General features: G+C 44.9%; 2 long non-coding RNA genes across 3 annotated transcripts; one reads left to right on the top strand and one right to left on the bottom strand.

The window, feature by feature from the left end:
- Window positions 1-60: 60 nt before the first annotated feature.
- On the bottom strand, window positions 61-27,623 carry LOC308577004. 2 transcript variants are annotated; one of them, XR_014003317.1, is made up of 10 exons: window positions 27,319-27,623; window positions 19,223-19,386; window positions 17,187-17,768; window positions 15,548-15,634; window positions 10,556-10,708; window positions 9,237-9,406; window positions 5,877-5,932; window positions 5,570-5,767; window positions 2,519-2,651; window positions 61-684 (listed from the first exon to the last, which is right to left on the bottom strand). It is a non-coding gene; the product is annotated as an uncharacterized lncRNA (long non-coding RNA). The 2 variants fall into 2 exon arrangements; XR_014003318.1 differs by lacking the exon at window positions 61-684 and having other exon boundaries at window positions 2,282-2,651; window positions 27,319-27,622.
- Window positions 11,453-16,651, top strand: LOC308577032. The gene is made up of 2 exons (XR_014003363.1): window positions 11,453-11,583; window positions 15,149-16,651. It is a non-coding gene; the product is annotated as an uncharacterized lncRNA (long non-coding RNA).
- Window positions 27,624-27,943: the final 320 nt, after the last annotated feature.

Genomic DNA, 27,943 nt, shown 5'->3' with positions numbered 1-27,943 from the left:
AGGGAGGAAGTATTGTTTGTTTCCGGTTCCTCTCTCATCTCTCTCCCCCCCCCCCCCCCGCTTTGAACCATGTAAGCTGAGCACACGGCTGGGACTTCAGACTCAGACCACGTGTCTGAGACCAACCTCTGTATTTTGTAACCAAGACTACCTTGCCTGTGTTGTTTCTGCTGTAAGCATTGAACGATACATGAGTGAGATGCCTATGGCTACTGTAAGTAAAGCATTTAAACTTACTTAAGTTTGTGATCTATTTGAGAGGAGTAAAGGTGGGGGGGGGAGCAGCGTTTTAAGCGCTTAACACTGGAACGTTAAGGGTCTAACAATCTATATTTCCCGTGCCTTGCTGCATAGATCTGTGTTTTACACTCAGCTGGGGGCTGTTTTGGCTAAAGAGTGAGTCAAGCCCTGCATGCTTTCTTGAATTCAGGCAGCCAGCCACACACGTGGGACTTCAGAATTAACTGGTATTCCCCAGTTATTTCCCAGCATTTTCCAGGGCACTGCTGAGTCTAGAATTTTGGGACCGGGTAGCCAAGCTTTATAATGGCCTGCCTCCATCGCCCTGGAATTTCCTGTGATGAAGTGTGAGCAACCATCTATCCTAGAAAAAAGGGTGTTTTTCCTCTTCACTGCTCATGGTTTCAGAGTTCTGAGAATGAATTGGAATCCCAAGTGCCTACACTATAAAAAGACAGGAAATTACCATAGTCCAGTACTAATGGAAAATATAAGACTGGTGCATCTTTATCAGATCTTTGTAAATAGTAATTACTCTGCTTGCAGGGTATTACTGTGAATGATTTCCTAGTGGAACAATAATCACAGGAACATTCAGTACATTTCCTTCTGTATGGAGTGTAGATGTCTGCGCAAAAAATAATCAAAGGCAACTTCTGAAGTTGCTATGTTGCAAAACAGGTCATAGCAGCACGGAATCCTAAACAGATCTAGGCCTTTGTGCTTTAGGGATCACTTCCTTTCCCATCAGTCCCCATCACATGTGGCTATACAGTGGTGCCCCGTAAGACAAATGCCTCGCAAGACGGAAAACTCGCTAGACGAAAGGGTTTTCCATTTTGGAACTGCTTCGCAAAATGAATCTCCTATGGGCTTGCTTCGCAAGACGAAAATGCCTTGCGAGTTCCTGAGGGGTTTTTCCCCTCCCCCCTTTTTCTAAGCCACTAAGCCGCTTATCAGCTGATCCGATAAGCCGATAAGACGCTAAAAGCCGCTAATAGCACTAATCCGCTAATCCGTCAATGGGCTTGCTTCGCAAGACGAAAAAACTGCTAGACGAAGAGAATCACAGAACGGATTCTTTTCGTCTTGCGAGGCACCACTGTATTGATTTATTTACGACAGTCATATGTCACCATTGATCTCTAGATAGGTTAGTTACAGCATTAATAAAAGCTTAAAATACAAATATCAGCTGCAAAACAACAAAAACAGCAAGCTTAAGCCATTTCTGGCATGCAAAAAGGGAGAGATACAGATCTCATAAGGGCCCCCAAAGGGACCGGATCTTTATTTGCCCAGGAAGACACATTATGTGACCCATGAGAGCAGCAAAATAAGCACACTGTATAACAGTGATAGAGTAAAATCAGGCCGAATATTCATTGACAACAGCAGGCAGGGCAAGGGTTGGCATGGCATTGGAGCCAGGATCAGTTGATAATTCCAGAAGCCCCATGTTGATGGAATGGATCCACTGGGTTTGGACCGCTTCAAGCTTGTGTGATTGGAGTCAACCAATGTTGAACCTTGCCATGGTGCAAGCCAAGCAAGGAAGCTCTCACTGCGCGACCCAGGTGCAGATTCCTACCAGGCCGATACCTCAAGCTTAGGAGTGCTGTGGTCAATCCTCCTCTCAGGTCCCTTATGGGGCCCCCCATACTATGTTGATCCTGCCCAATACCATTTCTGCCCTCGTACAAACGTCATTCGCCTAACAAAGGAAGGCCATAATTTCACTGAGGGAAAGGTGGTGGTGGGGGGACCCAATGAGGTCAACCAGCGACCCAAAAATTGCTCAGTGAAGCCTCTATCCTGTGGGTGGGAAGGCAGGAAGCTCTCAAGCAAAACAGCCATGAGTTCTAGGGGCCACAGCAAAGGCATCCCACACTTACTGGGCACGAAAGAGGTTTATACAATGCGCCCAATGCATTTAAAAGGTAATTATCTAATATTTTTCTAATTATCTAATGTGCTCAACCACACACAATAAAGTTTAAAAACTTAGACTGTATTACAATAAAAATTCTAGAGCTTCAGGTATCTCATGAAAAACCTTTAATTAAACTAGAAGCAGCCACAACACACAAAGATTTGAAAATAATAAAAACCAAGGACCGCTTCTTAGATCACCGAGATCAGTTCATAGAATCATAGAGTTGGAATAGACCACAAGGGCCATCGAGTCCAACCCCCTGCCAAGCAGTTCTTGGTTGCCATTTTCAAAGGCAACACATCTGACTTCTCGGTAAAGTCCTCTATATAATATTATACTCACAAAGACACGTATTGATAGACATTCCCAATGGCTGCTCTCTAAATCAGAAACTTCCTCTCCTTCACAACTGCATTCTGCAGAACTGCAAAGCCTGGACATATTGTAGAAGCTGTGTAAATGTTTTAGCGGGTTTCTATGAAAAGGCAGAAATGTGGAGATTATGGAAGGAATTCAATGTCACGCTAAGTTCCATCAGCGCAAGGATTTCAGTATGCCAGACAGAATGCTGCCCCCATCCTCCCCCCAATATGCTGTTCTGGGAGTTCTCCTGACCACCACCACCCAGTCAATTTTGGGGACACTGCCAAAGCAGGAATCCTTGTTGCGTAAGCACAAAACTTTGCACAGGGCTTCTGCTGATGGGGCGCCTTAAGTGAATCCCACTCTATTTATTTATTTAGTGAATTATTATCTCACCTTCTGGCCTTTAACAGGGGCTGAAAAGCAGCTCTCAAAACATTTTAAAATCAAAGGGGCAACCTATTCTCACACATGCACAGCTGCAAATCCCAGGAGAAACTGGAATGTGGCTCAGAGGAATAGTCTTTCCCCCCCTTCCCAGCTGGTCCTCAGCATGCGTTTGTTGCTCCATTCATTTTCAATATCAAAGGGGGAAATGGTTTAGTTGCTCATTTGGTAAAATCACATTTAGTTCATTACACATTTGTTTCTGCTTATTTTATCCGTTTCATGTTATTTTTGCTACCTGCTGCTTTCAATAGGGGACCAGGCTGCCAGGGCAAACGGAGCTTACTGCCCACACCCATTTCCCAGAGCTCAGAGGGTTTAAGTTGCCCAAACATCCCAGTGATGTGGCTTTGCTCTATTATAGTCTATGGGCAATTTAAGCACCCCACTTTTCTGGGGTAGAGGGTTTGGGAATCCCTCACCCACACCTGAATTGGGTTCTGAATTTATACCAGAGGGATTATGAAGCCATACAAAATGATAGCCCCCCATTCTCCCCAAAGTTCTGGGGGTTCTCCTGACCACCATCATCCACCCAATTTTAGGGGCACTGGGAGGTACCCAACTTTTGTAACACTATATATGGCTTGAGCTCTGACCGACACACACACACTTAATTTTGGCTGCTGAAAACTCTCCAAAAGGAGTTTAGCATGAGAAATCAGGGATGTTGTTAGGCAAAGGCTCAGAGGGGTCCAGGTCATTTACATCTGTCTTTCCCCTCACCCCACCCCCCACTTTTTAAAACTTAACACGCTTTTCCTCTCGTCGCCCGACTCGCCCGCCTCCCTCCAGGCAACATCTCGCGGCACACCAGGCAACATCTCGCGGCACACTAGTGTGCCGCGGAACAGTGGTTGGGAAACACTGGCCTAGGAGTCATTTTGGACTCACAGCTGTCCACGGACAAAATAAAAAAAATCCTTCCAGTAGCACCTTAGAGACCAACTACTGTATTTTTTGCACCATAACACTCACTTTTTTTCTCCTAGAAAGTAAGGGGAAATGTATGTGCGTGTTATGGAGCGAATGCCTGTGGGTGGCGGGGGGGATCTGCTGCAGTCGTGAGCAGAGGATCCATGGTTCCCCTTCCTTCCCTCCTCCGTGGTTACAAAGCATGGATCCACATGGATCCTCAGGATTTTTGCATTGGGCTACTCCAAACTCACTGTCAGATCACATGTCTGTGGCCACAGCATGAACCACAAAAATCATATATCCACTATTTCATTTAGAATATTTTTTTTATTGTTTTCCTCCTCTAAAAACTACGTGCGTGTTATAGTCGGGTGCGTGTTATAGAGCTTTCGTGTGCATGCACAATTTTTTTATTTTGTTTCGACTACGGCAGACCAACACGGCTACCTACCTGTAGCTGTCCATGGAGGTACAGGTCAGTTCTGTGTCCAAGGCAGCTGTCTACCAGCTCCATCTGGTACGCAGGCTGAGACCCTACCTGCCCACAGACTGTCTCGACAGAGTGGTGCATGCCCTGGTTATCTCCCGCTTGGACTACTGCAATGCGCTCTATGTGGGGCTACCTTTGAAGGTGACCCGGAAACTACAACTAATCCAGAATGCGGCAGCTAGACTGGTGATTGGGAGTGGCCGCCGAGACCATATAACACAGGTCCTGAAAGACCTACATTGGCTCCCAGTATGTTTGGTGCTGACCTTTAAAGCCCTAAATGGCCTCGGCCGAGTATACCTGAAGGAGTGTCTCCACCCCCATCGTTCAGCCCAGACACTGAGGTCCATCACCGAGGGCCTTCTGGTGGTTCCCTCAGTGCAAGAAGTGAAGTTACAGGGAACCAGGCAGAGGGCCTTCTCAGTAGTTGCACCCGAGTGGTTCCACAGCCCTCCCATCAGATGTCAAGGAAATAAACAACTACCTGACTTTCAGAAGACATCTGAAGGCAGCCCTGTTTCCAGAAGTTTTTAATGTTTGTTGTTTTATCGTGTTTTTAATATTCTGTTGGGAGCTGCCCAGAGTGGCTGGGGAGGCCCTGCCAAATGGGCGGGGTATAAGTAATAAATTATTATTATTATTATTATTATTATTATTATTATTATTATTATTATTAGTCTTTAACTTAGGGTCCTGCCATACAAGAAAGCACCATTGACTCAGCAAGGGTGCAAACAGTGAGCCGCCCTCAATGGCTGCTCTGAGAAGGCAGCAGAGTTAATTGGGGAGGTCGGCCATATATTTGTGGAGGGGAAAATGTTTGTTTCGAACACCTCGTCAGCGGGGATGTCATGGTTTTAATGAGCCACTCGTTTACTACGTTGTGGGGTGGGGGTGCGCAGGGGTCCTTGCCAGGAATAGAGCAGCCTCTGTACAATCCCAGGGTTTAATTAAGGAGATGGAGCATTGGATTCTTTCAGCCAACTCTTGTGTAATTCCATCCGCTCTGAACTCAACAGGACAGGAAGCTCTTGACAGGGCACTTGGGGCCTACATCTGGAAACAACATGTTTCAAAGCTTCGAGAGAGGGGGGAGGGGGGAGAAAGGGGGGGGAATAACAAGCAATGAGGGACAAGGGAGCAATGGAAAAATCTGGGTAGGGAAGCAAACTCACCAAACAATGGGTGTTTCTTTGAAAGAAGCATTTCTGGGGTGCATAATTGGTACCGCTGGATAAAATGTTTATCTAGGGGACGGGGGAAAGAGAGACAGGGGTTCGTATTCCTACAGTAGTTGTAAAGGTTCATGCATCCAGGGCTGGCTTCTATCATGATTGGGAACAGGCCAGTCCTTTGTTCGTTGCTACTCCAGCCTGTAAAGAAAAAAAGCAGGCAAGCAGACACTTTTTCAGTCATGAAAGGTTGGCTTGGTCCCAGAGGAGTTTTGAGAGCTACAACCTCCATCCCGCCTCCAATACCTACAGGATTTTATGGCTGTTGCTCTTCGCTTGCTCTAAGTTCTGCTGGCTCCAATCTCCCTAGAAATATAATGTTCACATTTCATACTCTTCGATTGGTGGCTTCCGTACTACAAATCTCACAATTCTACATGCACTTGCCTAGGAGAAAATCCCATGTTACTTCTGAGTAGACATGCTTACGTTTGTGCTCTAAAATGTTAAGTTCTCGGCCATCCTTCATTAACATGAATAAGCACCTATAATGAGTTCTGGATAAACCTCCTTTGTGTCAATACAGAGGATCAACCTTTTAAAAACATTTACCCCTGACTTAATTGGTTTTATTTTCTCTTTTCTGGTTTTCCCTTGGTCAACAACTACAGTGGGCATTTTGTGGGGAACTGTAAGCAGAGCCAACAGTTGTTGATGTTTATAGTGAAGTACCGGTATATTGTCTCCCTGCTTATTTAACTTATATGCAGAATTCATCATGCGAAAGGCTGGACTGGATGAATTCCAAGCCGGAATTAAGATTGCTGGAAGAAAGATCAACAACCTCAGATATGCAGATGAGACAACTCTGATGGCAGAAAGTGAGGAGGAATTAAAGAAAGAGGAGAGTGCAAAATATGGTCTGAAGCTCAGCATCAAAAAAACTAAGATCATGGCCACTGGTCCCATCACTTCCTGGCAAATAGAAGGGGAAGAAATGGAGGCAGTGAGAGGTTTTACTTTTTTGGGCTCCATGATCACTGCAGATGGTGACAGCAGTCACGAAATTAAAAGACGCCTGCTTCTTGGGAGAAAAGCAATGACAAACCTAGACAGCATGTTAAAAAGCAGAGACATCACCTTGCCGACAAAGGTCCGTATAGTTAAAGCTACGGTTTTCCCAGTAGTGAAGTATGGAAGTGAGAGCTGGACCATAAAGAAGGCTGATCGCCAAAGAATTGATGCTTTTGAATTATGGTGCTAGAGGAGACACTTGAGAGTCCCATGGACTGCAAGAAGATCAAACCTATCCATTCTGAAGGAAATCAGCCCTGAGTGCTCACTGGAAGGACAGATCCTGAAGCTGAGGCTCCAGTACTTTGGCCACCTCATGAGAAGAGAAGACTCCCTGGAAAAGACCCTGATGTTGGGAAAGGTGGAGGGCACAAGGAGAAGGGGATGACAGAGGATGAGATGGTTGGATAGTGTTTTCAAAGCTACCAGCATGAGTTTCACCAAACTGCGGGAGGCAGTGGAAGACAGAAGTGCCTGGTGTGCTCTGGTCCATGGGGTCACAAAGAGTAGGACACGACTAAACAACAACAAAATATGCCAGAGAAGGGACAGCGCCACCAGTTTTAACTGATTGTGTATATTGAATTTTCTTCTTCTGAGTTGTGATATCGCATTCTCCGATGCATCAAAGTAGTGGCAAGCCAGAAAAGTGTCCGTGGTCCAGACAAGCCTTGCAGTGGTGGTCAACAAATTGCCATGCAAATGGGGCTTAGCATGTGGTATTCATGCCAATGTTTCACCTCCAATCTGTTTCACATTTGAAAACCATATGGCACCTATCATTTCACTCCCATCACCCCCTTAACTCTCCTTTGACCCTCACAGACCTTCACTGCAGAGAACCTTTTTTTAAAAAGCGGGCGGTGGGGGTGGGAAGAGGTCAGGATTAGATTTCTGTCTGTTGTCAATTAAATCATATACCTAGCACTAACCAGACATTGCTAGGAAATATCGCTACAAAGCAGTGCTTCTCCACAAAGACAGAGTGAAACCATCGCCCTGCATCCAACCTGCTCCGCAAATCTTTCCCATCCCTCTGGCCTCATTTGCATGTTGAAATTTGCGAGGACTGCATTATCCTCCCTACACCTCGCTCGTGATTCCAGTGGACGGGGTACCACAGACCAGGGCAAAAGAGCATCTTCAATCCAAAACAGTAGCTGTACTGAGAGTGCACAACTTCGATCTGAAGGTGGTGGGCCACATGACTTGGGGACCCTCAATGCATATAAATAAATAAATAATCCTGCGCATAGAATGCTAGATTTTCTTTTAGGCAAGAAAATCTCTTCCCCCTGGATAATGCAGGGATTTTGCTGGTAATGTGGGAATACATTCAACCATGTGATTCCCCCACCTACGTCCTGAAGTCATTCAGACCAAGAACATTTTTACCATGTGATCTAGTGTTTGTTTAGGCTAGCTCTTAGCAGAGATTGGCTTGGGTCTCTGGACAGATTCCTTTCTGTACAGCAAATTCAAGGTTCCTTAAGTCATATTCTTCCTGTACTTTGTTTCCTCCTTTGCCTCAGTCCTCCTCCTTCTCTTTGCTCTACACATATTTGTCCTCAGGCAGCCACTTTTGTCAACAAAGTTCCCAGCATTGGAGAATCGTTATTTCCTATTTTTCTAGGAAAAGAGGTGCCAGAACCCACCACAGATGCCTCCTTTTTTCTCTTATAATGGCAATGGCACCCACCTGAGAGGTGCCAGAACTGAGTTCCAGCCGGGAGAAAAGCCCTAGTTTCAGGGGATTGTGAAGCCCACCTCAAAGTGAGCTTTACAGGCCCCCAAATTCTTCTCCAGCTCAGATTCTTCTTCCCCAAATTCTTCTCCAGCTTAGATCAAAATTAAGGCAACCTCTCCCCTCAAAAAAACCCATGTTCGGTTTATACTTTTAAATCAATATCAGTCATAAATATACATCTCACTCCTAACCCCACAATACAAAAGATGCCATTTCAGAAATATTACTACGGGTTCTCATTCAGAAACGCCCCCTTGAACACACCAACATTTCAGCAAGCATTTCAAAAAATACTTCCTGTGAATTGTTAACGTTTCAAAATATAGAAACATCACTTGAGAGAGAAACACAAAAGCTTAATTTGACAGCCTGGTTTGTTTGCAGAGATAATATATGCCAATTTGGAGAAAGAAGACATGCCACTGGCTATTTAAGAAGGATTCGTCCTGATTTGTTTGTGGGAAGATTAAATGACGTCATGTCAAGCAAGTGTTATGAACCACCCGAGACCTATGGTTATAGGTATACAAAATTACGGTAATGAAGAAGAAGAAGAAGAAGAAGAAGAAGAAGAAGAAGAAGAAGAAGAAGAAGAAGAAGAAGAAGAAGAAGAAGTGTTGCCTCACTCTTTACGGTATGCATCTCCTTGTCGTGAAAAGTCCAATCTTTTGAGAAATCACCTTTAACTGAGCAGCCTGAATTTGCCAGGATGTGGCTGAATTCGACCCAAAACCGAGGACAGTCTGGAAGCTCTCTTAACATCTAAAAACAACCAAGTCAAAGACAGGGAGGTGTGCAGTTCCTTGGCACATGACATTGTGCCAAGTATTTAAAAGGCTCTGAAATTACCTTTCTGTCTAATTTCCTGCTCACTCAAGCCCATTAAGATCTCTCTCCCTGTGGAATTTAGCCAGCATTGGATTGTTGTCTTGGAAAAGCAGGCCCGTCTTAAAAGCGCAGGTCCACCCCATTGTATCTTCACTGCTTCTCTTCCTTACCTCAGTCCCACAGTACGGCAGCTGCAAAATCAGAAGAGTCCCATTTTTCTTTCCTTCTCTTAACTGAACATGTGCGTGGGGATACACACAGGGCCGGATTTAGGTTTGATGGAGCCCTTAGCTACTGAAGGTAATGGGGCCCTTTATATGCCCAGCTGTCCTTTGTCAACAACAAATTGACACTGTTTTTTGTGTTGAATATATGCTATATGGTAATTTATGGACCTAAAGGTAAAGGGACTCCTGACCATTAGGTCCAGTTGCAGACGACTCTGGGGTTGTGGCACTCATCTTGCTCTACTGGCCAAGGGAGCCAGCGTTTGTCCACAGATAGCTTCCGGGTCAAGTGGCCAGCAGGACTAAGCTGCTTCTGGCGAACCAGAGCAGCACACTGAAACGCCGTTTACCCGTCGGAGTGGTACCTTTTTATCTACTTGCACTTTGGCATGCTTTCAAACTGCTATGCGGGCAGGAGCAGGGACCGAGCAACGGGAGCTCACCCCATCACAGGGATTCGAACTGCCGACCTTCTGATTGGCAAGCCCTAGGCTCTGTGGTTTAGACCACAGCACCACCCACGTCCCTTCAGTTTATGGACCTAATAGGTATCTAAAGCCATTTGCACATAAAAAAATAACAAGTCCATGCAGAATGTAGGCACCCTATATATAGAAATGAGCAAACCAGTGATATTTTCGGGAGCAATGTTTTTAATGGTTGATGTTTTATCATGTTTTTAATATTCTATTGGGAGCCGCCCAGAGTGGCTGGGGAAGCCCAGCCAGATGGGCAGGGTAATAATAATAATAATAATAATAATAATAATAATAATAATAATAATAATAAATTCTAAACTTCTATCTGATTTGATAGTGCCAGAAAAAGGCTGCTCCTGGTTCAAAAGAAAGTCATTTCCCCAACTTTTTCAAGTAACTGGGACAATATTCTAACGTAACCTTTGGGTTATATAAGGGTTGCGTTCATAAAAGTGAGAAGGGCTTTTCTTACCTATTAGCCAAAAATGTAATTTTTAGAGCTGTGCAGATTTTTTTTAGCTCTCAAACTTTGGTTGGTTGGTAGCAAAATGATACTCAGCTTCCCCAAATATATATATACTGGGAGAGAAAAATATATTTCTTCTGAATTTTTGGGAGAAGGTTGCCAACTTACCTTACTGAACTTTATTGAAAGGGCCAGAGTTTTCCATTCCCCAAGCCTGCCCATCTTGTTTGTTTTGCTTTAAAAAGTTCCCATGCTGCCCACATCAGGACCAGGCTGTCTTCTGATAGCTGTCCTTGCTTGGAAGCCATTACTCCCGAAGGTCTGTCAGGAGAGATAGCCAGCAAGAAGCAGTGAGAGATGGCTTCTTTGAAAAAAAGCGCTGAGCCCTCCAACATTTCTCCGATGAAAATAGGGACGTCCCATTCCACAACGATAATTTTACTATTGATGCCCCACACACCTGGACTGGGTTTCCCCAGCCACTTTGGGCAGCTTCCAACATATTTGGAAACATAATAAAACATTAAACATTAAATAAACTTCCCTATACAGGATGGCCTTCAGGCGGCTCGGGGGTCAGATAACTGCATAAAGGTAAAGGTACCCCTGCCCATACGGGCCAGTCATGTCCGACTCTAGGGTTGTGCGCCCATCTCACTTAAGAGGCCAGGGGCCAGCGTTGTCCGGAGACACTTCCGGGTCACGTGGCCAGCCATTAAGATGCGAACCGGCACCAGTGCAGCACATGGAAACGCCGTTTACCTTCCAGCTATAAAGTGGTACCTATTTATCTACTTGCACTTAGGGGTGCTTTCGAACTGCTAGGTGGGCAGGAGCTGGGACCGAAAGATGGGAGCTCACCCTGCCGCGGGGATTCGAACCGACGACCATGCGATCGGCAAGCCCTAGGCGCTGAGGTTTTACCCACAGCGCCACCCGCGTCCCATGCCAGATAACTCCATACCCTCCAAGATTTCTCCAATGAAAATACGGAGGGACATTCAGAATCCGGGAAACAGCTTCTCTAAATCAGGGACATCCCTGGAAAATAGGGACGCTTGCCGGGACTGGGAGTGACAGTTGGAGCTTTCACAAACTCTAACCGTCTTGGAACCTTGAAGAGCATCGCTCCTCCTCCATCATCTCTTGTGCATCTCCTGAGAGACTCACTGAGCAACTCACTTCGCCATTAAGATGTACGTTTGTCCTTCCCAGCTAGAAGTCCCCCAATGTAGCAGAAATTATTGTGTATATTGTAATTGCTTATTTATTTTAAAATTTAAAAACATATTATTCCATGTAAGGCCCAGGTTTCTAATGTAACACCTTGAACAATCCTTGCTATTTTCAGATAGGCCTGAACACCTTGTCCCCTCATTGTCCACCCCCAAGGAAATTTTCACCTGTTTGGTCAAAATTCTTTTGTATCTCCTGGACCCGTCATGGGGCTTTCGAATCATTCATTGGGGACTTAAGGGTTTATGACTTTCCCCCTTCCCCATTCCACTCCCCGATAAATTTGTTTGGATCTTAATGAAACTGTCTTGGCTTATCTCATGAGACTTCAGTGACATAAAAATCGAAGTACAGTGGTACCTCAGGTTAAGTACTTAATTCGTTCCAGAGGTCCGTACTTAACCTGAAACTGTTCTTAACCTGAAGCACCACTTTAGCTAATGGGGCCTCCTGCTGCTGCCGCACCACCAGAGCACGATTTCTGTTCTCATCCTGAAGGAAAGTTCTTAACCTGAAGCACTATTTCTGGGTTAGCGGAGTCTGTAACCTGAAGCGTATGTAACCTGAAGCATATGTAACCTGAAGCGTATGTAACCTGAGGTACCACTGTATGTAAGAGAAGAATAAAGAAGACTTGTGGGGTATGTGCATGATTAAAAGGTTTTTATTGAAAATCATTTGGTGCTTTCTCTCTTCCCTGCTTTACTTGCTTTCTCTCCCTGCTTTTTCCCTCTCATTCAAATTTTCCTGATTTCTTTCTTTGCTGTGCATATGTAGAGGCCTGAATGTGTAACAGATTCAATAACAAATACGTAGGTTTTAACTGAACCTTTTAGGGTGGGTTTGAAATTCCAAGGGTTGTGTTGAAGGGGAGGGGAAGGGAGGACAGAAGACTAAGTTGGGATGAATGAACATGTGATAAGTTGTTTAATTGCAATGGTAATGGTTAGCAACTAAGTACTAAACCTATTGTACATTTTGTAAAGTTGTCTGTTCTCTATGCATTCAGACAGCTCTTAAGATATTTATTTTTATTTTGTTTTTAAAATTTCTATACCGCTTTATATTTTTAATAAAAATCTCAAAGCAGTTTACAGCATATTAAATCAATAAAACAATAGCCAGGCAATGTTCCTCAGGCCTCATGAGGAGCCTCTTCAGTGGGGCTGGTGAGTGTGGGCCTCACCCCCTAGGCCAGGTGGAAAGGGCCTTGCAGGGAGCGACCTCCACGACTCACAGCCAGGAGATGTTCCTCCGGCCTCATGAGGAGGAATTGTTTAATTCATGCAATTGTTTAATTGCAATGGTAATGGTTAGCAACTAAATACCAAACCTACTGTACATTTTGGAAAGCTGTTTGTTCTCTATGCGTTCGGACAGCTCTTAAGATACTGTAACCAAATCTTGCTCGATGGTTCCTGAGATCAAGGAGCTGTTTTTCATCTATATTTGGATACAATCAGATGCCATTTTGAATCAAGATGGCAGACAGAACCTTTCAAAACTACAATGAGTTTTTGTTTTCCTCGAATTCCAGAAGGCTGCTATTAACATATAAAGCTAAATAAGGCCTTAGAAGCTTTGCCTATACAAAAGTTTACATTTGTCCTGAATTTCTGTCTGGGTGCTATTGCAGACCCTCCAAGTTTTCCTATTTTTCCAGGGATGTCCTTGATTTAATTTTTTTTTTTTATAAAATATTTATTAAAGTTTCACAAATTATATAAACAAACACAACAATACAAACAAACACACATACAAGAAAAAACAAGTATAATTTCAAATCCTTATTTTCTTAAAGCTTACTTCCCCAACCTCCTCATACCTTCCCTTTCTGCATTCCAATTTCAAATATTCAGTTCAGCAAATCCTCACCCTTAATTTTATGTAATTATTGACCTTTCTTTTCTTTTAACTTAATCTTTACAGCTTCCTTGATTTAAGGAAGCCGTCCCAGTTTCTGATTTGATCCTGGAATGTCCCGATGTTCCTTAGGACGTCCCTGTTTTCCTTGGAGAAAAGTTGGAGGGTATGGAGTTATCCAACCCCCAAGCTGTCTGAAGGCAATCCTGTATAGGGAAGTTTATTTAATGTTTAATGTTTTATAGTGTTTTTTATATATGTTGGAGGCTTCCCAGAGTGGCTGGGGCAACCCAGTAAGATGTCTGGGGTATAAATAGTAAAATTATCACTGTGGAATGGGGCGTCCCTATTTTCATCGGAGAATTGTTGGAGGGTCTGCTGTTGGGTGGCAATAGTGTAGCGCAGCCTCTAAGAGATTGAGATTTGAGTCTAGTCCAAGAGTGGTATGAAGGGTGAGTACCTGAGAACAAGCCTTATCATTGGTGCTCCCCAATCTGTGGGCTGTTCTCTCAGGGAGACACACCTGGTGATACCTTTGTCAGTTTTAGGCACCAGACTAATCCAGGCCACTGGTTAATAAATGATGCCTATGGTGGCGCTTGCCTTTTAGTGGTGTGGGTAAGACTTGGCCCTTATTGTTATGTTGCTGGGTGAGCATTTGTATACAGTGGTACCTTGGGTTACAAACGCCTCAGTTTACAAATGCTTCAAGTTACAAACTCCGCTAACCTGGAAGAGTTACCTCGAGTTGAGAACTTTGCCCCAGGGTGAGAACGAAAATCATGTGCCGGTGGCGCAGCAGCAGCAAGAGGCCCCACTAGCAAAAGCACGCCTCTAGTTAAGGAAAGTTTCAGGTTAAGAACGGACCTCCGGAATGAATTAAGTTCGTAACTAGCGGTACCACGCTATTTCTGTATTATCACTGTTTTAAAATTTTCTGGGTTTAGACTGTTTTTGTTTGTTGCACTTTACTTTTGTCAAACCGGTTTGAGACTTTTTATCATTTAAAATAACTGAAATTAATAAATAATAATAATAATAATAATAATAATAATAATAATAATAATAATATGTTCCAGGAAGCTTTGGATTCAAATTTTGCCTCACCCTTCAACAAGCCACTACAGCGGTACCTCGGGATGTGAACGGGATCCGTTCCGGGAGCCCCATTTGCATCCTGGATAGAACGTAAGATGCAACGGCGCGTCTGCGCATGCGCGGGTCGCATTTTGCCGCTTCCGTGCATGCGCGCGACATCATTTTGAGCATCTGCGCATGCGTAAGCGGCAAAACCCAGAAGTAACACGCTCTGTTACTTCTGGGTTGCCCCAGAGCGCAACACGAAAGCACTCAAGCTGAAGCACATTCAACCCGAGGTATGGCTGTATCTTTAAGTTTCAGGTCCTCAGTTGGGAATACTGATGTTGTTCAGCGGGTCACTGTAAAGGTTACATGCCAAATTGCTCAATACTACGTGAAGGGAGCCTGTGACCCTCCATGTTGGATTCCTTCTTCCATCCGCCCCAGCCAGCATTGCTAAAGTCCAGAAATAACAGGAATTGCAACGCAGTAACATACCAGAGGGCCACAGTTTCCCCACCCTTGTTCTGTACCTTCTTAATAGCACTGCGGATGCTAAAATGTTCCTCTTCTCACTTACAGATCCAATGTCACTAAATGAGGAGATCACAGAGGCCAAAAGCCCTTCGCCCAAAGCTGGCACAAAGGATTTGCACCAGACAATAAGGGCGCCTGATGCGTCTCAATATTCCACGTGCCCTCTATGTTTCAGAACTTTTGGCAATATGCTATATGTAAACCCTTGTTTACATAGCTTCTGCTTTTCTTGTACACAGGACTTGTTGGAAACCAAGGCTGAATGTCCTTGCTGTAAGAAACCTTTCCATTCTGTTTTTCACTCAAGAAAGTTCAAAAGGCGCCCTGAAGACCTCTCATCCCCAAGGCACGCAAAAGGAGATTCTTCACCCACCAAAAAGCACCGCAGAAGAGAACATGCTTCCTCGCGTTCCAAAAAGCACCCAGAAAAATGTCCTTCTGTACCTTGCTGTTCTGGAGATCGCCTCACTCGCCCCGCTCTTCCCAGCCCTAACTTGGAAACACCTCTCCTGCCTCCTCCTTCTAAGGACCCTGCAAAAGACAACCCATTCCTAAGTGAATTCACAAAACCTCAGGAGTCCTGCCACTCGCCCTTCTTAAGGAAGGCACAAACTCCAGACCAGTTCTTCGAAAAAGCGCTGCAAAATGAGACTGCACTCAACTCAGCTCCAGAATGGATGGCGTCTGGAGATGGTCTTCACTACAGAACAGTATCTGCCAATCTGTCTAAACCAAGCTTTCTGGAAGCTGCCTTTTTGCTTCTTGCTTCTGGGGCCATGCTGTTCATATGTATTTATATCTATTTCCGTTTCGTCCTCATGCATAAATAATAAAAGACAGTTTTACTCGTGGAAATAACAGACTCTAGGTGAAGGCCAGAGAACTGCCAGGGTGAGGGAAGGAGCATAATGATTTCTGAGGAAACATGCCGTGATACGCCGTTTGATCCTAAGCCTCTTCACGTGCTGTGTTTTTAGGTATACGCCTAAATGTGTGAATGTGGCAGTCCAGGTATTTGGAAACATATCTAACATACACAGACATTTAACACTGAGCCAGGGTTGGCTACAGTTCAGTGTATGCTCTGTGGCAAAACCCTCTCCCCTCTGCCTTCCCCAAATCTGAGAAACATCTGGTGAGGGCCTGCTCCAAATTCTTATGGAGACCCGATTAGCATCCACATAAAACAGGTCCTTCTCAGGAGCAACCCCGGGTATACTAGGACTCTCTGCTGAAAGAAATCCGTAAAGTCCTGCTCCCTGCTGTCATTTGGAGCCAGGTAGCTCTTCTTCTTTGTGAAAAGTTTTTTATCACTGCACTCAGCATGGCCTGCTGGTTTTCGAAATGGCTGTTGTTTTACTATTGATTGCTAACTTAGGGTGGATCTAGACACAGGGGAAAAACCTGCCATAAATAAGTCAGAAATTTGATCGGTTTAACAAAAGAAAAAAATCTCTACGGAAAATCACACATTTTAAAATTCCTGTTCTCTTGCGCCATCTGATGTTGAATGTTTATAGTGCATTAAATTTGCTGTTTCTTCACTAATGGAGCTGAGTCCTTACTTTGTTGCTATATATGCACACCAGTTACTTGTATAGTGACAAATTTTAAAAATTAATAACTGAGAAGTCAGTTCTCAAGGGAATTGGTGGAGAGCAGAGTGGCAGATTCACATCCCAGGCCCTATTGCCTCACACTGGCCAGGGCAGAAGTTTGTTTCTTGCTTTCCACTAGATGAAAAATTAGGCTATTGGTGATGGGCCCGAGTGTTTACCTCCTGCGGGATTTGCAGTAAGGCTCCAATCCTATTATTTGCATGTTTTAAATTTTAAATGGTTTTGTTCAAAGAAGTAACAGAAGCAAACAATAAATGTTGCAAACAGACACACGGAAAAACCAAATGAAAGTAAATAAACAGGTTAGAACGCCATCAGCAGAAGGTAGCGGACACCAACACAGGCCCTGTGGTAGAGGAAGAGGCCCCAAAATGCACGCTGGGCACCCACATCTGTAGCCCAAGTCTGCGGCTCTGACCACGTCTAAAACAAGCTGTACACCTATTGCCAGAAGAACTGGTTACCTGATGATCCAGCAGTCCATTTTCAATCCAGATTCACTTCCTATGTTTTCCCACATCCAGTCACTCGCAGCTGATAGGTAATTAGTTTATGGTTCCCAATGCATCCTTGTTGTTGTTCAGTCATTTAGTTGTGTCCGACTCTTCGTGACCCCGTGGATCAGAGCACGCCAGGCATTTCTGTCTTCCACTGCCTCCTGAAGTTTGGTGAAACTCATGCTGGTAGCTTCGAGAACACTGTCCAACCATCTCGTCCTCTGTCGTCCCCTTCTTCTTGTGCCCTCCATCTTTCCTAACATCAGGGTCTTTTCCAAGGAGTCTTGTCTTCTCATGAAGTGGCCAAAGTCTTGGAGCCTCAGCTTCAGGATCTGTCCTTCCAGTGAGCACTCAGGGCTGATTTCCCTCAGAATGGATAGGTTTGATCTTCTTGCAGTCCATGGGACTCTCAAGAGTCTCCTCCAGCACCATAATTCAAAAGCATCAATTCTTTGGTGATCAGCCTTCTTTATGGTTCAGCTCTCACTTCCATACATCACTACTGGGAAAACCATAGCTTTAACTATAGCTTTAATGCATCCTTAGGCTCTGGCGAAAAGGGGAGATAAAGAGATGAGTGCCATCAGTCTACTGATGCCCAAATCTCTGGACAGCAGAGTGACTGAAAAGCATACGGGGACAATATGGAACCCTGCAGCACCTCATAAGTCGATGGCCCTGGAGGAGAACCACTATCTGGGAGCTGCCTCCCAGGAATGACAAAATCTGTCAAAGTATCTTCTTATCCTCCTGTGAGATGGTCCAGAAGGATACCATGGTTGATGGTATGCAACACCAAGAAGGAGAGATTCAGGGTTGTACTCCCCGAATGTCCATCTCTTGGGGTAACTCATCCACCAAGATATTGAATCAACAAGACTTAAAAGTTTAAAAAATGCAATGACTTGGGCTACATTCATGAATATACAATGACAGTGTGTTTGGAAAGAACTGTATTCCTTCATTTCCACCCCCAGTCTAATCCTATTTAAGCACAATTTGTAATTTTAAGACACTTGTAAAAGAAATTTAAAATCTAGGATTAGCAACTAACTAGGTGCTTATGTAATATCCTTTCAGGTGCATTCATTTGCCAAACAGATGGCTACGGCTGGGCTTTTGGGGAATAACAGGGGAAAGGGGTTGTGTTTGAGGGCTGGGATTGGGCGAAGAAGGGGAATGGTTTTTAAAAGTCAAGAAACAGTGAATTATCTTCCCAGAGAATTGGGGGTCCCTACTAAAGCTGTCTGAAATACTCAGGTGAGAGCAGAGCTGGAAAGTTTCCAAACTGCTGGAAATTCTTTTCCTGGAAGCGGAAAACACTGTGCATTTAAGGCTTTAACCCTCTGCATGTTTTAATACTTGATTGAAAGCTGCCCAGAGTGGCTGGGGAGACTCAGCAAGATGGGCGGGGTATAAATATATTATTATTATTATTATTATTATTATTATTATTATTATTATTATTATTATTATTATTTGCTAGTACGTACCTGCAGAGGGATTCTTGTCCAAATAAACATGCATAGAAGAAGAAGAGTTTGGATTTGATATCCCGCTTTATCACTACCCGAAGGAGTCTCAAAGCGGCTAACATTCTCCTTTCCCTTCCTCCCCCACAACAAACACCCTGTGAGGTGAGAGAGGCTGAGAGACTTCAGAGAAGCGTGACTAGCCCAAGGTCACCCAGCAGCTGCATGAGGAGGAGTGGAGACGCGAACCCGGTTCCCCAGATTACAAGTCTACCGCTCTTAACCACTACACCACACTGGCTTTCTTTGCATAGCAATGAACTGTTCAAAAGAGACAAGAAAAAGCCTTGCTAGCTCATTTTCAAAAGGTCCTTTCCAATTGCTTCCAAAGTGTATTTGACGGGGGTGGGGGGAGTCCTCCCTGATGCTACATCATTTTTCAATTGTTCAATAGGCACAAATTCTTGGATCACTGCATAGCCCACAGAGGAAGAAAGAACAGGCTATTCCAACGTGTCTGAGCTTCCTTACGCAAGAATATCTTGCCATTTCTACCAGCTGCGACTGCACCTGCTGGAGAAGGATGAGTCGATCAGCTTTGGACAGCTGCTGCATTTCAGACAGGCAGCAAATCATTTGGCTCCATGTGCATCATCACCTTTTTAGGCCGGGGGGGTTGTTCCTTTATTAACCTCCTGAGGAAATAATAATAAGAAAAACTATAACTATAACAGGAACCAGGAGGTGGGCTAGAGGAGCTACAAGCAGCTACATTATCTTTTTTTAAAAAATGATTTTTATTAAGATTTAAGAACACCACCACCACCAACCAACAAAGACATCACATCTTATTACATATATCCCATTTTATGCTCCATAGAGCTGTTGACTTCCATCCTTCCCTTCCGAAAGTTTTCTTATTCCCACCTATAATTCACAGTTTCATTGATTAAACATTACACCATGACATAGGTTTTAATTCAATCCTGCCAACGTTTTCATATTTCTACAGTTCTCACTTATATATACCATAAATTTACTCCATTCTTTTTGGTACTTCGTCTCCTCCTGATTGTGAATTCTGTGTGTCAATTTTGCCATTTCAGTGTATTCAACCAGCTTTATCTGCCATTCCCTTACAGTCAGAATCTCCTGTAACTTCCACTTCTGAGCTATCAAAACTCTGGCTGCTGTTGTTGCATACAGATATAATCTTTGATCTGACTTCTTAATATCTTCCCCCACCAAACCTAGCAAAAATTCTTCCGGCTTTTTTGGAAAAGTGTATTTAAACATCTTTTTTTAACTTGTTATAGATCGATTCCCAAAACTCTTTTATTTTGTTACATGACCACCACATGTGATAAAAATCGCCATAACAAGGAGCTACATTATCAGCCTCTTCACAGTTCCCCACCACCACCCCTGAATTTGCAAGGTAGCTGCAAATTTGACTGACACAGCAGCAAGGAGAAGAAGGTGTCCAATTCTCTCCCTTTCGGCTGTTTGCCGTTCAAAAACTGGGGTGCCTCTCATCTGCTTTCCAGCCACCGGGAGAACGATACAGTGGGACCTTGGTTGTCTAACTTAATCCATTCCGGGAGTCCATTCAACTCCCAAAATGGTTTGAAAACCAAGGCACAGCTTCCAATTGGCTGCAGGAGCTTCCTGCACTCAATCAGAAGCAGTGTTGGACATTTGGCTTCCGAAAAACGTTCACAAACTGGAACACTTAGACTTCCGGGTTTGCGGCATTTGGGAGCTGATTTGTTCAGGAGCCAAGCCGTTTGACAACCAAGGTACCACTGTACAGGGACTGGAATCCTTCTCCCACTGAGAGGGGGAGAAAGAGGGGCATCTTAAATAATAATGAAGTGAATATAAAAAGGTAAAGGGACCCCTAACCATTAGGTCCAGTCGTGACCGACTCTGGGGTTGTGGCGCTCATCTCACTTTATTGGCCGAGGGAGCTGGCGTACAGATTCCGGGTCATGTGGCCAGCATGACTAAGCCGCTTCTGGTGAACCAGAGCAGCACATAGAAATGATGTTTACCTTCCCGCCGGAGTGGTACCTATTTATCTACTTGCACTTTGACGTAATTTCGAACTGCTAGGTTGGCAGAAGCAGGGACCGAACAACGGGAGCTCACCCCATCGCGGGGATTCGAACCACCAACCTTCTGATTGGCAAGTCTTAGGCTCTGTGGTTTAACCCACAGCGCCACCCACATCCCTGAAGTGAAATTGTTGTTGTTGTTGTTGTGTGGCTTCCAACAGATACAAAACACCATAAACATTAAACATCAAAAACTTCCCCTTTGCAGGGGATGTCTTCTAAAGGCTGTATACAGTGTATACTGTATACAGTGGTACCTCAGGTTACATACGCTTCAAGTTACAGACTCCGCTAACCCAGAAATAGTGCTTCAGGTTAAGAACTTTGCTTCAGGATGAGAACAGAAGTCGTGCTCCAGCGGCAGCGGGAGGCCCCATTAGCTAAAGTGGTGCTTCAGGTTAAGAACAGTTTCAGGTTAAGAACGGACCTCCAGAACGAATTAAGTACTTAACCCGAGGTACCACTGTAGTTACGTATCTCCTTGGCTCAGGGATCGCATAACTTCAGAACCTCCAACGTTTCTCCAATGAAAATAGGGATGTCCTAAGGAGAAGCAGGACATTCTGGGATCAAATCAGAAACCTGGACGGCTTCTGTAAATCCGGGACTGTCTCTGGAAAACAGGGATCCTTGGAGGGTCTGGAAATATTGTTGTTGTTTAGTTGTTTAGTCGTGTCCGACTCTTTGTGACCCCATGGACCAGAGCACGCCAGGCACTCCTGTCTTCCACTGCCTCCCGCAGTTTAGTCAAACTCATGCTGGTAGCTTCAAGACTCAGGGAGTCTTCTCTTCTTGTGAGGATAGGTGGTTTTTATGCATTCAGAGGAGGGACCTGGGTATCTCTTGCTTTTAGCAAATCAATATCTACATATATTAAAAAAATATATCTCTTTTCCTTTCCCTCACAACCCCATTAAGAGATTGGCTGGTTTCCCCTGGACTAACTCTCTCAAGTAGCGTTCTCCGCTGATGAATGCACAGCCACGGTTTTTGCTTACGGTCCTAAGAGGAACAGTAACTCCACATGACCCCAACTTAGCCTCACGCCCCGTAGCGCTTCTTCTGCACGGAGCCAGGACTTTAGATCATTTTCAAACAAGTAACAAATATGCTTGTATGTCAGCTTCTGAGCCAAGAGAGGTTAATCAGAGACTTTTTCCTTAATCGTTTAAATACAGGCCAGCTGTAAGCCTGCAAAGCCAGATCCTACGTTACTTCGCGAAAATGTGTATGGAAAACTTTTCGCTTCTTTGGGCGCAGAGATCTTAAATGTATTTATTTTTCTGCCTTTTGATATTTTTCTGCGCTTCTTCCCAACTTCCTCCTCCGTTGTTCATTCCACCTCTGCCTCAAAGCCTGCCATTTTGGCTTGGAATGAAACTGCAAACAGACCTGGTGCTGAATTCTGAATGTTTTGGTCGCAAGCATGGCTGTAAAGAAGACCAGTGGCTTTTGGAGTGAAAAGAACTTACTTAGGCCCAGTTCAGATGCTCAATGGACCTCTGTATACACACCAAACGTTTCAAGTACCCCCAGACACCCCCCAAAAATAATCCTGGGAACTGTAGCTTACCCTTCACAGAGCTAAAATTCCCAGCACTCTGAACAAACTTCAGTTTCCAGGATTCTTTGTGCTCTAAAGATACTTTTAACATGTTATATATATATATATATATATATATATATATATATCATACAAGATTATAGCCTCCAACATTTCTTTGAAGAAAATAGGGACATCCTATTCTATTATTATTATTATTATTATTATTATTATTATTATTATTATTATTACCCCACCCATCTGACTGGGTTGCCCCAGCCACTCTGGGAGGCTTCCAAATAATAATAATAATAATAATAATAATAATAATAATAATAATAATAATAATAATAATAATAATAATAATATAAAAAACATTTAAAAACTTCCCTATACAGGGCTGCCTTCAGATGTCTTCTAAAGGCTGTGTAGTTACTTATCTCTTTGGCTTGCATAACTCTATAGGCTCCAACATTTCTCTGATGAAAACAGGGACATCCTAAGGAAAAGTGGGACATTTCGTCTGGCAGGCATTAAGGCTACTTTGCAGATTAGCAGCGCTTGCCTGCTTCCTCATGCTCAATTTCTAAATTTCTGTATTTATAAATGTAGTGCACTTCTTGGAGAAAAAAGATCATCTGTCGCCAATATTATTTTTTTCCTTTCCCCAAGAACTATGCCTGTAACAGCTGCCTCTGGAATATCTTTACCGCTCACTCCGGAGAAGTGAACATGTGGTTCTTTTCTTTCTTTTCTTTACCCCCTAACCAAACGAGGCCAAACTGCAGTCACTTGAAGGGCAGATATTTCTCGAAAGGGGGCCTGTGTTCTGTGAAAACTGAGATGCCCGAGAGCACTCGCCAAAATCTTATTTACAGTCTGCCGGAGCTTTTCAGAAGCAGGTAATCTACAGTGCATCAGGTCACCCGAGTGAAATAGAAGCCTAAAGAGAGATAACTATCCTTTTGAACCAACCAATTTCTCATGATTCTAGAGAAGTGGGATTATTGGTCAGATCCATCTCAAGGTGTCTGGAATGAATCCACTCGAGTGCGTCCCAAAAGTGTGTGTGTGTGTGTGTGTGTGTGTGTGTGTGTATTACTGGAGGTGGAAGGAGGGAGTAGGGTTCAATGCACAAAAGAAAATCGCTTTTAACAGAAAAAGCAGTATCAGAATACCTGTTGGCAAACAAAATAGACAAATACCAAGCCTCAGTGAAGACTAACAGCCTAAGCTACTCACTTCTCCCTAGGCTTTCAGCCTACTCAAATATTATTTTAAGCCGCCATGCACAAATGAAGAGACATTTAAATGCCACATGTCTTCTACTGAAACTCAACGAGTCCAGAAATTATCTCACCTAGTTTAACACGGGGGGGGGGGGGGGCACACTGGGTTGAATGGTACATTACACCGCAATATGACATTTGAGTCTTGATTGATCTCCAGAATTATTTTGTCAGAGCACATTTCCTCCAATTGTTATAGAAGCCACTCCTTCCATGGTACAAGAATCTCTTAGACTGTTTTATTTTGTTTTCAGTCGTTCTTAAATCACCCGGTGATGCAAAAGCATTCAGTGGGTATAGGATAAATTTTCTTAATTAGTCAATCAAGTTAGCCGACTCTCCCTCAAAAGTACAGGCAGAACTGCTTCCATAAGCCAATTAGACACACAAGGTCTTTGTTGTTGTTTATTTGTTTAGTCGTGTCCGACTCTTCATGGACCACAACAAACACTCTGTGAGGTGAGTGAGGCTGAGAGGCTTCAGAGAAGTGTGACTAGCCCAAGGTCACCCAGCAGCAGCATGTGGAGGAGCTGGGAAGCAAACCCGGTTCACCAGATTACAAGTCCACCCCTCTGAACCACTTACACCACAACCTGCTCGTAGCAGGGCTATGGGTTGTTCTCTCCAGCATTGAGGAGAGCCTCGAGGACCCGGTTCCCTCTGCCAAACTTAGAGAGGGAAATGAAAAGTGGAGGGGTTAGGTTACAGCAACAAATGAGCTTTCAAGTTCTTTAAACAAAGCCGGCAAATCCATTAAGAGAGACAGACCGCTGTGTTTAGTCTGAGGATCGCATGGTTCCTCTATGCAGCAGTATTTCATCCTTTTACGTTCCCACTTAATGGAAAAGGAATACAGAGAGAGAGAGAGAGAGAGAGAGAGAGAGAGAGAGAGAGAGAGAGAGAGAGAGCCAGGAGCCATTTACAGTATCTTCGCTGCTTCTTTTTCATTCTCTAGGTGTTGGGTTGGAATAAACGACAGCAAAGCTTCCCTTCATCTAGGCCCAGTGCTCAGTAGCAGACTTCCAGGGGGAGGGGAGGTTTTCCCCACGGCCGCTGCAAGACCAACAAGGCACTGACAGCAGAGATACAGCTAGAAATGCCTTTACTCATCCCTCAAAAGAGCCTGTGAGACCCAGCCACTCAAATTCCTCTCAGAAGACTATATAGGAAGCCCGTGCTGACGCAGCTGGGGGTACAGATAAGGGGTGTCCTCTCATGACCCTAACTGGGCATGACATTCTGCGCTACCTTCACATTTGTGGAAAAGCAGGCCACATGACAACAATCTGATAATGAAGCTGACTGACATCCCGCCCCCAAGGCCTACAACAGAAGTCACTGTGGGATCCTTGCAGAATTCAGCTTGTTTTCCTCCTCCGCCCCCCCCCCCCCTGCATGAATGGGCAGGCTGGAAGGAGCACAGTAGTTTTCCGGTGCAAAACTCCACCAGACCTGGAAGTCATTTGCCAGAAGACACTGCGGTTAGCTAAGCAGCAGCCGTTTTTGTGCTGTCGTGAATATACTTCCCTTCTGACGACAGGCTAGCAGGGGAGCTGTGCATTGAATGTCAGTAACAATGCTCAGTGGGCAGCGGTGTAGCGTGGGTTGTCAGCACCCGGGGCAAGGCAAGTAATTTGTGCCCCCTAACCCGGGGCAAGGCAAGTAATTTGCGCCCCCTAACCTGGGGCAAGGCAAGTAATTTGCGCCCCCTAACCCCTAACCTGCCGCCGCTGCCAGCTTCTTCTTGCTGCTGCCTGGTCTGGTCTGGTGTGGTTCTCTCCCGTGCTCAGTGCTGCGCTGGGCAGCCGCTGCACTTTCCCTCCCCCAGATAGTCCCTCGCTCTCTCTCCGCACCGCACGCCTGGCACCCACCCCCTCCACAATGGGCGGCGACCCAGCGGCTCGGATCGGATTCGCACAGCCAGCACTGCAGTGAGAGAGAGAGAGTGAGCCAGGTAGGGGCAGAGAGCTGCGAGTGCGAGCGCCCCCCCCCCGATGTTGCACCCGGTGCGGCTGGCACCCCCTGCACCCCCACGCTACGACACTGTCAGTGGGTCATCATTGCAGTTCTCTCAGTCATGAAATAGGTAAAAGGTAAAGGACCCCTGGCAAGGGACGCGGGTGGCACTGTGGGTTAAACTACAGAGCCTAGGATCAGAAGGTCAGCGGTTCGAATCCCCATGACGGGGTGAGCTCCCGTTGCTCGGTCCCTGCTCCTGCCAACCTAGCAGTTCAAAAGCACGTCAAAGTGCAAGTAGATAAATAGGTACCGCTCCGGCAGGAAGGTAAATGGCGTTTCCATGCGCTGCTCTGGTTCACCAGAAGTGGCTTAGTCATGCTGGACACATGACCCAGAAGCTGTACGCTGGCTCCCTCAGCCAATGAAACGAGATGAGTGCCACAACCCCAGAGTCGGTCACGACTGGACCTAATGGTCAGGGGTCCCTTTACCTTTAAAGGACCCCTGGAGGGTTAAGTCCAGTCAAAGGCGACTATGGGGTTGCGGCGCTCATCTCGCTTTCAGGGCCAGGCAGCTGGTGTTTTTCCACAGAAAGCTTTCCGTTGGCCAGCATGTGGCCAGCATGACTAAACCGCTTCTGGCGCAACGGAACACCGTGACGAGAACCAGAGTGCACAGAAATGCCATTTACCTTCCCACCACAGCAGTACCTATTTATCTACTTGCACTGGTATGCTTTCAAACTGCTAGGTTGGCAGGAGCTGGGGCAGAGCTACACAGCTGGGATGGGCACACCACCAGAAGGGACTTTACTAAGCACTGAAAGCCAGGACCATATAACACTGGCCCTAAAGGATCTACAGTACACAGGCTCCCAGTACGTTTCCGAGAACAATTCAAAGTGTTGGTGCTGACCTTTGAAGCCCTAAATGGCATTGACCCTGTATACCTGAAGGAGCATCTCCAGCCCCATCATTCAGCCTGGAAACATTGAGGTCCTCCCCCGAGGGTCTTCTGGCAGTTCCCTCACTGCAAGAAGTGAAGTTACAGGGAACCAGGCAGAGGGCCTTCTCTGTAGTGGCCCCCTCTCTGTGGAATACCCTCTCTTCAGATGCCAAGGGGGATAAATGCCAAGGGGATAAATAACTACACAAGGAGAGAAATAACTACAAATTCTTAGAAGACATCTGAAGGCAGCCCTGTATAGTGAAGTTTTTAATTCTTGACATTTTATTATGCTTTTATATGTGTTGGAAGCTGCCCAGCATTGCCAGCGAATCATAAAATTAAAATATATTGGTCTATCCACTTATGGGACTTGGTTCTGCAGGAATTCAGGCAAGCCTCATCACGGACCCACCATCTGCAAAGGGATATTTCTGTAATGTCCTTAGGGAATTAAAATGTGAGATTGGCTGCAAGGCTTGAACCTCAGCACACAGCAGTTTTCTGACTAAAAAACACATTTAGAGATATGTGTCTTTATAAAATAACTAAAAAGAGCCCTGAGTTTCATGCATTGTCCAATCAGTAGCATATTTGCTAAAGTAGTCATGGGCAGACTGAGAGGGAATGGCATAGAAGACAATCAAAAAAATAATTTATATTTCTTTAAGGAAATTTGATACTTTTTTAAAAAAAAGATACCAGTATAACCATACAAGCTTCCTACACTACCTGGCCCATGATGTAGTTTGTCCAAAAGCAGCCTCAGCTTACCAGGTTGCAGAAATGGGTCTTTGAGTCATCCCCATTTCCAAAGGCAGAGATACACATATGCGCTCTCTCTCTCTCAGAACAAAGAAATGTAGGAAAGCAAGAAATCAACGGATGTTAGAACATCCGCATCTGAGCGTTCTTTGGACAAAGAGGAAGCTCTCTTTGAATTTCCCAGTTTAACAGACAGAACTGGTCTCAGATGCCGAGGGAGGGACAAACTCACTATTGGACCTCGGCCAATCCCCACCCTTGGAAGCCCAGATTGACACCATGACCAGCCAATCAAGAGAAGGGGAGCTATTTTGACTACCGCCCCACCACAATGCTCTTCTTTAGAGCATTGAAAGGTCACTCACACGTGTTCATGTCATGCACCTGACACGACAAAGCAGTGGGAAGATTGGGGAAGTTTCTGCTCCCAGGGGACAAATACCTACTCTATAAAGAGAAGGACATATGCATTCAAATCTCCAACAACCAAATTTCCATGTAACTTTGTCATCCCCCTAATTTCCTTCACTAGGTGGTAGGCAATGCTTTTTTTCAGCCGGAGCACAGTTCCGGCACCTCTCAGGTGGGCGCCATTGTAGGCCGGTGCCCCCCACTCTGTTTCTTGACTCCACCT

This window comes from Podarcis bocagei (assembly GCF_964188305.1).
Source record: "Podarcis bocagei genome assembly, chromosome: 17".
NCBI classification, from domain to species: Eukaryota; Metazoa; Chordata; class Lepidosauria; order Squamata; family Lacertidae; genus Podarcis; species Podarcis bocagei.
Note: the sequence above shows the minus strand (reverse complement) of the source record. Positions and strands in the feature narration are given on the sequence as shown.